Source organism: Lontra canadensis, unplaced genomic scaffold (assembly GCF_010015895.1).
Source record: "Lontra canadensis isolate GAN:19392208 unplaced genomic scaffold, GSC_riverotter_1.0 scaffold173, whole genome shotgun sequence".
Lineage (NCBI taxonomy): Eukaryota > Metazoa > Chordata > Mammalia > Carnivora > Mustelidae > Lontra > Lontra canadensis.
In genome coordinates, this window is record NW_022631167.1 from 1,164,925 (window position 1) to 1,178,371 (window position 13,447).

The following is a 13,447-nucleotide window of genomic DNA, read 5'->3' on the forward strand; positions in this document are numbered from 1 at the left end:
CAATATCTTGTTAGGGCTACGAGCATCCTTCCACACCAAACATACTCTCCAACTCAGGAACTGAACAGATTCAGATTAAGTGCCTTTTTTTTTTTTTTACAACAATGAAATCACGTTGTATGTACTGTTTTAGTTTTTTTTTTTAATATTTTATTTATTTATTTGACAGAGAGAGAGAGAGAGAGATCACAAGTAGGCAGAGAGACAGGCAGCGGGGGGGCGGGCGGTGGAAGCAGGCTCCCCGCTGAGCAGAGAGCCCCATGCGGGGCTCGATCCCAGCACCCTGAGATCATGACCTGAGCCGAAGGCAGAGGCTTAACCCACTGAGCCACCCAGGCGCCCCTGTATGTACTGTTTTATAACCTGCTTTTTTCACTTAACAACACAGGGTAAATATGGAGAAAACATTCATCTACAATCTAATTTTTAGCAACTGTTTTAAATATTGCTGTGCAACAGACCACTGACATCAACCATGATTTATTGTCGCTCCTTATTCTACAGGTGGCCCCGGCAGTCCTCCCGGCCATCCACAAGAAACCCAGAGACTAGAGAGAGAAACCGGTTCAGGGTTAGCGGAGCCCCCTCCTGCTTGGGTGACCTTGCCCAAATTACTGAATCTCAGTTTCCTCATCCATAAAGGGTTCTAGACGAGAACAGTGATATTTTCCATACACGAGATATTTCGAGGATCAAGTGAGAACGATAACAATAGGATCCACCATGTAGGGTTGTCATGAGGGTTCAACAAGTTCACGTGGTTAAACAAGTTCAAGTCTAACAGATGTTAGCCACCATCATGTGCCTCGGCTACGTTGGTGAGGGAATTGCCAGGGGCAGGGAGGGAGCTGTTTCTCCAGCTGGTCAGACCGAGGGACACAGAAGGAAGGGAAGATTTCTAGAAATAGCTGAAAGGATGCGGTGAACACAGCTACGAGGATTAAGCCTAGCTCAGCTAAAGAGGAAATGAAATCTGGGAAAAATCTCTCACTGCAGCATAAAGGCTTTTGCATGTTGGTCATTTTTTCCTGCATACCAATAATATGCTGATAATAAAGTCAGGAGGAAAATATACTAGAAAGCAGGTAGTACCAGCCTTGAGGCACCAGACTCCACGAATGACCCATGGGTATCTACCACCTCTATCCCTGCTCGCTGAGTCACAGGAGCCCCGCCAGCAGCTTCAGGAGACAGAAAGAGGAGGCAGAGCACCAAGGATGCATCTCCGAAGGACAGTAGAAACAGTGCCAGGGAGCTAAAATCTAGACGCAGATTTTCTATGCTCATATATCTCATTTAATGCTCTCATTACACTTCCAGAGATTTTTTAAAAATTAAGATTTTATTTATTTATTTGAGAGAGAGAGAGAGAGAGAGAGGGAGAGCATGAGTGGGAGGGGGAGGGACCTAGGGAGGGGGAGACACAGACTCCCTGCTGAGCAGGGAGCCTGACTTGGGACTTGATCCCAGGACCCTGAGATCATGAAGGCAGACGCTTAACTGAACATCCAGGCCCCCCTCGGAGATTTTGACATGCAGAGGTTCATATCCTTGTGGTCTTTTAAAATTAAGTGATATTTGAAACAAAAAGGTACAAAGAATAGCACATCAAAAAAATCTCAAATTCTGGGATGCCTGGGTGGCTGTCAGTTGGGTGGGTGCCTTCGGCTCTGGTCATGATTCCAGGGTCCTGGGATCGAGTCCCACATCCCGCATCGGTCTCCCCTGCTGCTCCCCCTGCTTATGCGTGCTCTCTCTCTCCCTCTCTTTCTGTCTCTCTCACAAAAATAAATAAAATCTTAACAAAAAAAAACTCATTTTCTTATTATCCGCTTAAGAAACCAAGCATGCCAGTACAGTCAAATATTCATGGTATACCTCCCATCACCTTTCCCCACCTTCTTGTGGAGGTGACCACTATTCTGAATGCTGATTACATCCTTGTACTCTTTTCCATTTTTCTTTTTTTTTTTAAGATTTTATTTATTTATTTGACAGACAGAGATCACAAGTAGGCAGAGAGAGAAAGGAGGGGAATCAGGCTCCCCGCTGAGCAGAGAGTCCAATGTAGGGCTTGATCCCAGGACCCTGGGATCATGACCTGAGCCAAAGGCAGAGGCTTTAACCCACTGAACCACCCAGGCACCCCTCTTTTTCATTTTTCAAATACACAAGTAAATCTGATGGAAAGGATACATTGCTTTATAAAGATTTGAGTTCTAGTTAAAGGCATGGGGCTCTCCCGCAGGTTTTGGTGTCTTCTAAGGAGGCTGCAGGAGAAGCAGATAACTGTCTGAAAAAAGAAACAGTTTCAGTAAACGATGACAATATCAACTGGAATACTATATATGTCATTCCACTTGGGGGGGTGGGCAGACACGTATTTGAAAACATAATGGCTGAATTTTTTCCAAATTGGATGAAAAACATAAGCCCACAGATCCAAAACACTAAACCAATGCCAAGCACAAAGAGAACCACAGCAAGGCATGTCATGTTTAAATTGCTGAAAACCAATGATTAAAAAAAAATTTTTTTTTAAGGAGCCAGGGGAGGGGTCATTATATACACAAAGGACGATATAAAAATAATCTCTGGCTTTTCATTAGAAACAATATAAGACAGAAGACTAGGAATTAAATCTTTAAGATTTAATTGAATTGAACAAAATACTGTCAACCTAGAAGTCTGTATCCGGTGATAAAGCTGAGGGAATTCGTTGCCGGCAGGCATGTTAAAGGCTTGAGGGAAATGATACCAGGTAGAGACACTCAACTCCCCACAAAGAAGTAAATGGAAAGAAATAAATACCAGACATGGTAAAAGTAAGAGATGTTTCCCCCCTCCATTTAAAAAATCTGTGTAAAGGGGCACCTGGGTGGCTCAGTGGGTTAAAGCATCTGCCTTGGGCTCAGGTCGTGATCCCAGGGTTCTGGGTTCGAGCCCCGCATCGGGCTCTCTGCTCAGCGGGGAGCCTGCTTCCTCCTCTCTCTCTGCCTGCCTCTCTGCTTACCTGTGATCTCCGTCTGTCAAATAAATAAATAAAATCTTAAAAAAAAAACTATGTAAAAGAAAAATAAGAGTTTATGTAAAGCGAAAATAATAACGATCTACTAAACGGTTACAGCAGACGTAGAAGTAAAATGTATGACAGAAACCCACAAACGAAGAAGAAATGGAACTACAGTGCTGTAAGTTTCTGGTGCTATCTGTGAAGAGATATAATATAATATTACGTCCCATAATATTATGTGGAGGTAGATGCATATTGTGCCTATTGTAAACTTTAGAGCAACTACTAAAGAAAAAGAGAGAGGAATAACTAATAAAGCAACAGAAATAAAATGGGCTTTTAAAAATACTCAATCCGAAAGAAGGTAGGAAAGAAGAAAGGAGCTAATGGCATGAATAGAAGAAAAGAGCAAGATGGTAGACATAAGCCCAACCACACGAACAATTATATTAAAAGTAAATGGACTGGGACACCTGGGTGGCTCAGTGGGTTAAGCCGCTGCCTTCGGCTCAGGTCATGATCTCAGGGTCCTGGGATCAAGTCCCACATCGGGCTCTCTGCTCAGCAGGGAGCCTGCTTCCCTCTCTCTCTCTCTCTGCCTGCCTCTCTGTCTACTTGTGATCTGTCAAATAAATAAATAAAATCTTTTAAAAAAATAATAAAAATTTAAAAAAGTAAAGGGACTGTATGGAGGAACCTTGGAAATATTATGTTAAGTAAAAGAAGCCAGGGGCGCCTGGGTGGCTCAGTGGGTTAAGCCTCTGCCTTCAGCTCGGGTCATGATTTCAGGGTCCTGGGAATCGAGCCCCGCATCAGGTTCTCTGCTCAGCAGGAAGCCTGCATCCCCCCCCCACCTCTGCTTGCCTCTCTGCCTACTTGAGATTTTTCTCTTTCTGTTAAATAAATAAATACAATTTTTAAAAAATAAATAAATAAAAGAAACCAGTCTTAAAAGACCACATATTGGATGATTCCGTTTATATGAAATGCCCAGAACAGGCGTGTCTATGAATACGGAGAGTAGTTCAGTAGATTCTAGGGTTGAGGGAGGGATAGGGTAGAGGAATGGAAATGACTGCTAATGGACGTGAGGTTTCTTTTCAGCATGACAGAAATGTTCTAAAATCAGATTGTGATTGTACAACTCTGTGAATATGCTAAAAATGAATTGTACACTTTTTTATTTTTTAATTTTGTAAAAATACTTTATTTATTTATTTGAGAGAGAGAGAAAGAGCATGAGGTGGGGGGGAGAGATCACTTAACTGACTGAGCCACCCAAGCTTTCCCCCAAATTGTGCACTTTTAAAAAATTGAAGTCGATATTTAACGTTACATGCATTTCAGGTGTACAACATAGTGATTCAACAAGTCTGTTCATTATGCTATGCTCCCCACCTGTGTAGCTACTCCCGTCACCATACAGACCATCACAGCACCCCTGCCTGTATTCCCAGTGCTGTACCTTCCAGTCTCATGACTGACTCATTCCATGAGTCCAGTGCCTCTCCCACTCCCCTTCACCCATTTTGCTCGTCTTCCGTCCCCTCTCCCCTTTGGCAATCATCAGTTTGTTTTCTCTATTTTGGGGACTGTTTCTGCTTTTTGTTTAGTTGTTTATTCATCGTTTTATTTTTTAGATTCCGCATATAAGTAAAATCGTATCCTACTTGTCTTTTCCTGTCTGACTTATTTCCCTTAGCATCATGCTTTCAATGTTCAACCAATGTGTTGCAAATGGCAGGATTTCCTCATTTTTGCATCTGAAGAATATTCCAATGTGAGTGTGTGTGTGTCCACGCGTGCGCCAGGATTTCTTTATCCATTCATCTGGTCATGGACACTGAGGTGGTTTCCATGTCTTAGCTACTGGAAACAAGGCTGCTATGAACATGGGAGTGCAGATATCTTTTCAAGTTAGTATTTTCATTTCCTTTGGATATATTCCCAGAAGTGGAATTGCTGGATCATATGGTAGTTCTATTTTTGGTTTTTTGAGGATCCTCCATACTGTTTTCCACAGTGGCTGCACTAGTTTACAATCCTACTGACAATGCACAAGTGTTCCTTTTTCTCTTGGAACTTTTTTGATCACTGATTCAATCTCTTTACTCATTACTGGTCAATTCGTATCTTCTACTTCTTCTTGAGTCAGTTTTGGTAGATTGTGTGTCTAGGAATTTATTCATTTCATCTAAAGAACCTAGATTGTTGGCATACATTTGTTCATAATACTCTCTTATCATCCTTCTTTACTTCTATAGGATCAGTAGTCATGTCCCCACAGTTTTTTTTTATTTTAAGAATTTGAGTCTTCTCTCCCTCTGTTCAGTCCAGCTAAAGGTTTGTCAGTTTTGCGAATCTTTTTTGAGCACCAACTTTTGGTTTTGCTGATTCTTTGTTGTTTTTCTGATCTCTATTTCATTGGTCCCCACTCCAAATTTTTTTTTTTAGGTTTTATTTGTTTATTTGACACAGAGAGAGAACACACGTAGACAGAGCAGCAGGCAGAGAGAAAGAGGAGGAAGCAGGTTCCCCCTGAGCAGAAAGCCCATTGCCGGGCTTGATCCCAGGACCCTGAGACCATGACTCGAGCCGAAGGCAGAGTCTTAACCCACTGAGCCACCCAGGCGCCCCTCCACTCCAATTTTTACTGTTTCCTTCTTTCTACTTTCTTTCTTTTTTTTTTTTTAAGATTTTATTTATTTATCAGATAGAGATCACAAGTAGGTAGAGAGGCAGGCAGAGAGAGGAGGAAGCAGGCTCCCTGCTGAGCAGAAAGCCCGATGTGGGGCTTGATCCCAGGATCCTGGGATCATGACCTGAGCCTGAGCCTGAGCCGAAGGCAGAGGCTTTAACCCACTGAGCCACCCAGGTGCTCCATCTTTCTACTTTCTTTGAGCTTAGTTTGCTCTTCTTTTTCTGGTTTCTTCAGTTGGAAGAACAGGTTATTGGTTAAAGATTTTTGTTCTTTTTTTAGTGGAGGCATTTACACATATAAATTTCCCTCTGAGCACTGCTTTCACCACATATCGTCAATTATAGAAGTTGTATTTTCATTTTTATTCAACTCAATATATATTCTCATTTCCCTTAATATTTCTTATTTGAACTTCGGGTTATTTAAGGGTGTATTGTTTAATTTCCATGTTTTTGAGTTTTCCAGATTTAGTTCTTATTGATTTCTAATTTTATTCCATTGTGATCAGAGAACATATTTTTGTATAACTTCAATCTTTTTAAATTTATCGAGAACTGTTTTGTGATGCAACCTAAAGTCTATACTGGAGAATGTTGCATGCGCACTTGAGAAGAATGGGCTGTTGTTGGGTGGAGCATTCCAGAGTCATCTCTTAGGTCTAGTTCATTCATAGTATTGTCAAGTCTACTGTGTCCTTGCTGATCTGTATCTAGTTGTTGTATCCATTATCAAAATTGGCATTATTGTCAAACTGTTTACTTCCCCTAATCTTGTCAGTTTTTTCTTCATATATTTTGATAATTCTGTTGCCAGGTTCCTATATGTTTACAATTTTCATGCCTTCTTGATAGAGTGACCTTTTAATATAATGATTATTATATATTTTTATATACTATTTCTATTTTATTTCTTTTTTTTAAAGATTTTATTTGTTTATTTGACAGGCAGAGATCACAAGTAGGCAGAGAAGCAGGCAGAGAGAGAGCAGGAAGCAGGCTCCTTGCTGAGCAGAGAGCCCGATGTGGGGCTCGATCCCAGACCCTGGGATCATGACCCGAGCTGAAGGCAGAGGCTTTAACCCACTGAGCCACCAAGGTGCCCCTGTTATTTCTATTTTCATTATTATATCATGTCATTCTTTGTCCCTTGTAACAATTTTGCCTTAAAGTCTATTTTTTCTGATATTAGTATAACCACTCCAGCTCTCTTTGGTTACTCTTCGCATGAATGTCTTTTTCACCCTTTTAATTTGAGTGTATTTGTGTTTTGGGATCTCAAGTGAGTCTCTTGTGAGCTTATACTTGTATATTTCTTTTTTAAAAAAAGATTTTATTTCTTTATTTGACAGAGAGAGAGCACAAGAGAGCACATGCAGAGGGAGTGGCAAAGAGAGGGGGAGGGGGAGAAGCAGGCTCCCCACTGAGCAGAGAGCCCCATAAGGGGCTCAATCCCAGGATCCTGGGATCATGACCTGAGCTGAAGGCAGCCGCTTAACCTACTGAGCCACCCAGGCATTCTGTGTATTTCTTTTTAATTCATACTTCCAGTCTCTGCCTTTTGATTGGAGAGTTTAATTCACTTATATTTGAAGTAACTACTGAAAAGATAGGACTTACTTCTATCACTTTGCTATTTGTTTTTTGTATGCCTTATCCTGTTATTGTTTATTTTCTCCACTACCATTTTTTGTGTTAAATAGATACTTATTTTCTCGTGTATCATTTTAATTTCTTTGTCATTTTTTATTACTATATATTTTTGAGTTATTTTCTTAGTGATTGCTCTGAGGATTACAATTGGCATCTTAATTTGTAACAATCTAGTTCAGATTAGTTTCAGTAGTATGCAAAACGTTTTGCCCCTATATAGCTCTGTACCCACCTTTATGTTGCTATTGTCACAAATTACATCTTTATACATTGTGTGCTTATTGACAAAGATTTATAATTTTTTGTTTTATTCAGTTTTCTTTTAAATAATATAGGAAAGAAAGAAAATACATTAACACTGACTTTTATATTTACCTATGTAGTTACCTTTACCATCGTTTTTTGTTTCTTCATATGAAATCAAATTACTGTCTACTGTCCTTCCAATTCAACCTGAAGTATTCTCTTTAGCATTTCTCAAAAGACAGGTCTACTGGTGGTAAACTATATCAGTTTTTATTTATCTATAAATGTCTTATTTCTCTTTCATTTCTTTTTTTTTGAGATTTTATTTATTTATTTGAGACAGAGAGCATGCACAAGTGGGGGGAAGGGGCAGAGGGAGAGGGACAAGCAGACTCCCCACTGAGCAGGGAGCCCCACATGGGGTTCGATCCAAGGCCCTAGGATCATGACACAAGTTGAAGGCAGTCACCCAACCAAATGAGCCACGCTGGAGTCCCATTTTATTCTTTTTTTTTTTTTTACTTAAGATTTATTTAGACAGACACAGAGAGCGAGAGAGGATGAGCATGAGCGGGGGGAGGAGCAAAGGGAGAAGGAGAGAGAGAATCTCCAACAGACTCCCCACGGAGTGCAGAGCTTGACACAGATCTTGATCCCACAACTCTGGAATCATGACCTGAGCCAAAACCAAGAGTCAGATGCTTGCCCACTGAGCCTCCCAAGTACCCCTCTCTTTCATTCTTGAGGGATAATTTTGCTGGATAGAGAATCTATTGATTGATAATTCTTTTCGTTCAGCACTGTGACTATGTCATCCCACTGCCTTCTGGTCTCCCTGACTTCCAACAATAAATCAGCTATTAACATTCCTTGTACAAGATGTGTTGCTTCTCTCTTGCTGATTTCAAGATTCTGTCCTTCAACAGTTTAATTATAATATGCCTTGGTGTCAATGTCTTTGAGTTCATCCTATGAGTACTCCATTGATTTTCTCAGATGAGTAGACTGTTTTTCATCAAATTTGAAAAATATGGGGCAGGGGACACCTGGGTGGCTCAGTGGGTTAAAGCCTCTGCCTTCGGCTCAGGTCATGATCCCAGGGACTTGGGATCGAGCCCCGCATCGGGCTCTCTGCTCAGCAGGGAGCCTGCTTCCTCCTCTCTCTCTCTGCCTGCCTCTCTGCCTACTTGTGATCTGTCAAATAAATAAATAAAATCTTAAAAAAAAAAAAAAAAGAAAAAAAAGAAAAATATGGGGCATTATCTCCTCAAATATTCTTTCGGTCCTCCTCCCTTTCCTTCTGGCCCTCCCATTATGCCATATTGGTATTCGTGATTGTGTCCTACAAGTCTCTTAGGATCTATTCATTTTTCTCTCTTTCTTTTTTTCTTTTTTTTCTATATTCTACCCAGACTGGATTGTCTCAGTTGACTTATCTTTAGGTTTGGTGATTCCTTCTTTTGTCTGTTCAGATCTGCTGTTGAGCCCATCTGGTGAATTTTTTCATTTCAGTTATTGTACTTTTCAAATCCAGAATTACTTTTGGTTCCTTTTTATCATTTCCTTTTTTCTTTTTTATAATTTCTATCTCTTTATTTCGCGAGACATCATTCTCATGGTCTCCTTTAACTCTTTGAGCATTTTTTTTAAAAGATTTTATTTATTTATTTGACAGACAGAGATCACAAGTAGGCAGAGAGGCAGGCAGAGGGAGAGAGAGGGGGAAGCAGGCTCGCCACTGAGCAGAGATCCTGAAGCAGGGCTCAATCCCAGAACCCTGGGATCATGACCTGAGCTGAAGGCAGAGGCTTTAACCCACTGAGCCACCCAGGTGCCCTCTTTGAGCATATTTCAACTGGTTGACCTAAAATCTTTTTAAGGAAGTCCAATGTTTGGGCTTCCTCAGCAACAATTTCTATTAATTGCCTCTTTTCTTGTATATGAGCCATACTTTTTTGTTTCTCTTCATAATTTTTTTTGTTGAAAACTAGACATTTTGAATACTATAATGTGGCAACTCTGGGAATTACTGTCTTTCTCCAGAGTTTGTTGTTACTTCTTGTTGCAGAAATTGTTTGCTTAGTGTCTTTTCTGAACTGATTTTGCAGAATCTATATTTTTGTTGTGTGTGGCCACTGACATCGCTATTCCATTAGCTTTGTGGCCAGCTGCTGATTTGATAGAGATTTATTTAAACATCTGGAACAACAACAGAAAAAACATCTGCTGGTCTTTGAAGATGGACTGTGTGTTTATGTTGGGGCAATCCTTCAAAACTCAGCCAGGCAGTTTACAACTCTGCCTTACCTTTTACTTTCCGCTTCCACAGAGACCGAAGGTCAACCAAAGGTGAGAGTTTAGTGCATAATAGAGCAATAATGAGGAATAAACTACAGCTCTATGCTAAAACACAGATAAATCTTAAAAATAGGTGGAGGAAGAGAAGCCCAATGTAAAGTACATAGAGACTCTGATTCCATTAATACTCACTTACAAAACAGACCAAACCAAACTATACTGATTGCAGATGGTAAAAGTGTAAAGAAAAGGAAAACAGGATTACCATCAAGGTCAGGACATCTCTGGATGGCAATCTGATAGAGGAGGAAGGTGTACAACTGGGAAACAACACAGGGAGATGTCTGGTAATAATGTCCTATTTCTTGACTTGGGTAGTGGTTATACAACTTTGCTTTATGATTATTTATTGTGATTCATAATTATCAATATGATTATTCATCATACTCATCATATATATGCTTCATGATTATTCATATTCAATTTATGATTATTCATTATGAATATGATCATTATATTCATTATATCCATATAATCATATATAATTATATGATTATTCACTAAAACAATCATATTTTTATTTAATCTCATTTATATTTTGTATATATACATTTTTGTATGTGTATTGTATTTCACGAAGTTAACAAAGGCTGTAAACCAAACCAAAAAAAGGGCTCATTACTGAAACAGATGCCAGTTCCCAGTGGAATGGATATAACAGTTGATTTCAAGAGCCCGGCAATGGGGGAGTCTGGGTGGCTCAGTTGGTTAAGTACCTGCCTTCCACTCAGGTAATGATCTCAGGGTCCTGGGATGGAGTCCCTCATTGGGTGCCCTGCTCAGTGGGGAGTCTGCTCCCTCTAATCTCCCCTCCCTGTTTGTGAGATCTCTCACTCACTCTCAAATAAATAATCTTTTTAAAAATGTTATTTAAAGAGCCTGGCAATGAAGAGGGGATCCTCCCTGTATAGTCCAGGAAAAATCCAATAGGAAAGCCATATTTCCGTCCTGTGAGAAGCCCCCTGATGGTGGTGGGGGGGGAGGGCCGGTTAACCTTAATGGAATATCAACATGAAGACTCAAGTATTCTTATCAACCTAATCCTGCAGGGCATCAGCCAGACTCAAGACAGAATTGGGATAAAAATGCACAAGCTTTGAACACTAAGATCTGTCTGGTCATGCTCACAGTTGTCTCAATTCTGGATGGGAGAACCCTCCCTTTCAAATACCCCAGAATTCTAGCACAACAGAGGTGCTTTCTTTGTGATGTCATCAGCATCTGACTCTGACCTGGCCCACCAGAAGTTTCTAATATTGATAATTGGCAGTGGCTGTTGGTTGGTGGTGGATAAAAGTGACCTCTCACCAGTCATGAACTTCCCATCTTCTGGGACAGAAGCACTAGTGAAAGAGGCTACTACTAGCTAAGAACATCTAAGTGGTGGCGCACTGGTGAGTGGGGCCCTAGCCTGAGGCCAGGAGGAAGGGGGGCAGGCCTAAATTCTCTGCCATGGAGGGCCAAGTGGTTATTGGGGCCTGGCTTCACTCTGGTCCCCCAACTTGGGGAATGCCAGCTTCCAATGAGGGGTCAGTGTTATATTTCTGGACTTAAGCCTGAGGCCTTGTTCTATCTTGAAATCTACAATTCATGTCTGGTTAGATGGAAGACACTGGAAAAATCATTTTCCACCCCAATACATTGCTCCCCTCCCTTCTGCACAGGAAATCAAATTCCCTCCTGTTCAGAAAAGCAGATTAGAGTGTGTGATAGAAACCCAAACCCCAAACATGGACCCACATTCTTGGAAAGCTTTGATTTGGCTCTTGGGGGGCAGCAGATACACTACAGTATGTGGACTGTCATTTAAGGTATGAATAGTGATGTGATTCTGCCTTAAAAATACTGTCCCTGTTAGTGGCATGAGTTTACATCCTGGGTCCTATAGCAAAATCTGTGGAGTCTCGTGTCTATCACCTCTGGACCCACAGCCACCCTCCCCTGCTTATTACTCCCTAGCAATCTTATCCAACACCCAGCAGTGCTGACCCAGCTCCAGGTCTAGGGTGCTGGGGACTCTGGTGTACCCTTCCTGCCTTGAAGCCTAAAACCAGTGGAGTCTAATGAAAAATGGGGAGTTAGCCCATCTTGCTGACTCTTCCTGTGTCTTCCACCTTTCCCCTGTCATATTGCGTTTTCCTGAGCATCTCATCTGGGCAGTACAGAAAGGCCATGAACAGTTGTGTAGGTTGTGTACAGTTGTGTTTGTTTTTTTGCAATTACATTCAGTTCTGCAATGAACATCCTTGTGTATTTATGTCTTTATGAGCTCAGGGGAATGTTTCTGATGAGATGATTTCTAGACAATAGTGGGGAGGTCCCAGGGTCACTGTGGGCCCATAACACTCTTCTGAGGGCTATGCTCCTGCACTTGTTCACTGGGATGGTCGAGAACCTCAGGCAATCTCACTGATCAATAATCAAAATCACCTTGCTAAGCTCTGGGATCTACCCTCCCCACCCTGCAACAATGCCATTAAGAAGTATTTATTGAGTCAGGGGCAATGTGCTAGATAATAGGAATCAAAAGAAAAAGGAGGTACGATCCGATCCATAATCTAGTAGGGAAGAAGAAATATAACCAATGAACCAAAATCTCTGCTTTCTGATTCTTGAAGAAAAGTGTCATCTGGGATGGCTGAGTTTTCTGGATGCTGAAGGTCTCTACCTTAAACATATATGTTTTATTTTATGTTAACCATTTTTGATCAGAAATACTTTCTAAATTAACCTTGTTTTCATCTTAAATGAAAACATTTAGTCAGAATTAACCTTCTCTTAATGATGCAGCATATTTCCAACATTACCCTGTAATGCCATGATGTCCCCAGGCCTCTCGGAGTGACCCTGAACTAGAAGGCTTCCGACTTTGTTTCATAGTTGTTCTATCTTCTCTTGCTCTTGACTTTTGCTTGTTTCACTGTGCTTGCTTATTTATGAGTCCTTTCTTCTTCCGGTGTGCTCCTGCTCATCTGCTGTGGGCTTGACAATCAGGAGACTACGTTTGTCAGTTAGGCTTCTGGTTCAGCTGTTGTGACGGAGACCAAGGCATTCAGCCATCCAAGGCTCTTCTCCTCCAGGTCATCATGCAACTCAGGTTCTTAATGTCTTGTTGAGTGGGCAACCCGAGGGTATGTCCTTGCCAGCTTCATCAAGCTGCTCCCCACCCATCCCCATGCCCGTGGTCCAGTCTGCACAAAGGGAAAGAGGAAGTGGGGAGCAGGCAGCTTCCTTTTAAGAGTGTAGCCCAGAAGTGAAACATGTCACTTTCACTCATTTCCCATTGGCTAGAACTTAGTCCTGTAGTTGCTCCTGGCTGCAAGGGAGGCTGGGAAATGTAGTCTCTGGCAAGGTAGCCATGAATCCAGTTTTAATCTTGGAAGCTCTGCTGCTAAAAGGAAGTGGGAAGGAAAGATATCAGGGGACCCTTGGCAGTCTCTGCCACCCTGGATCTGTTGAAATTGTATGGAGAGTAAATGT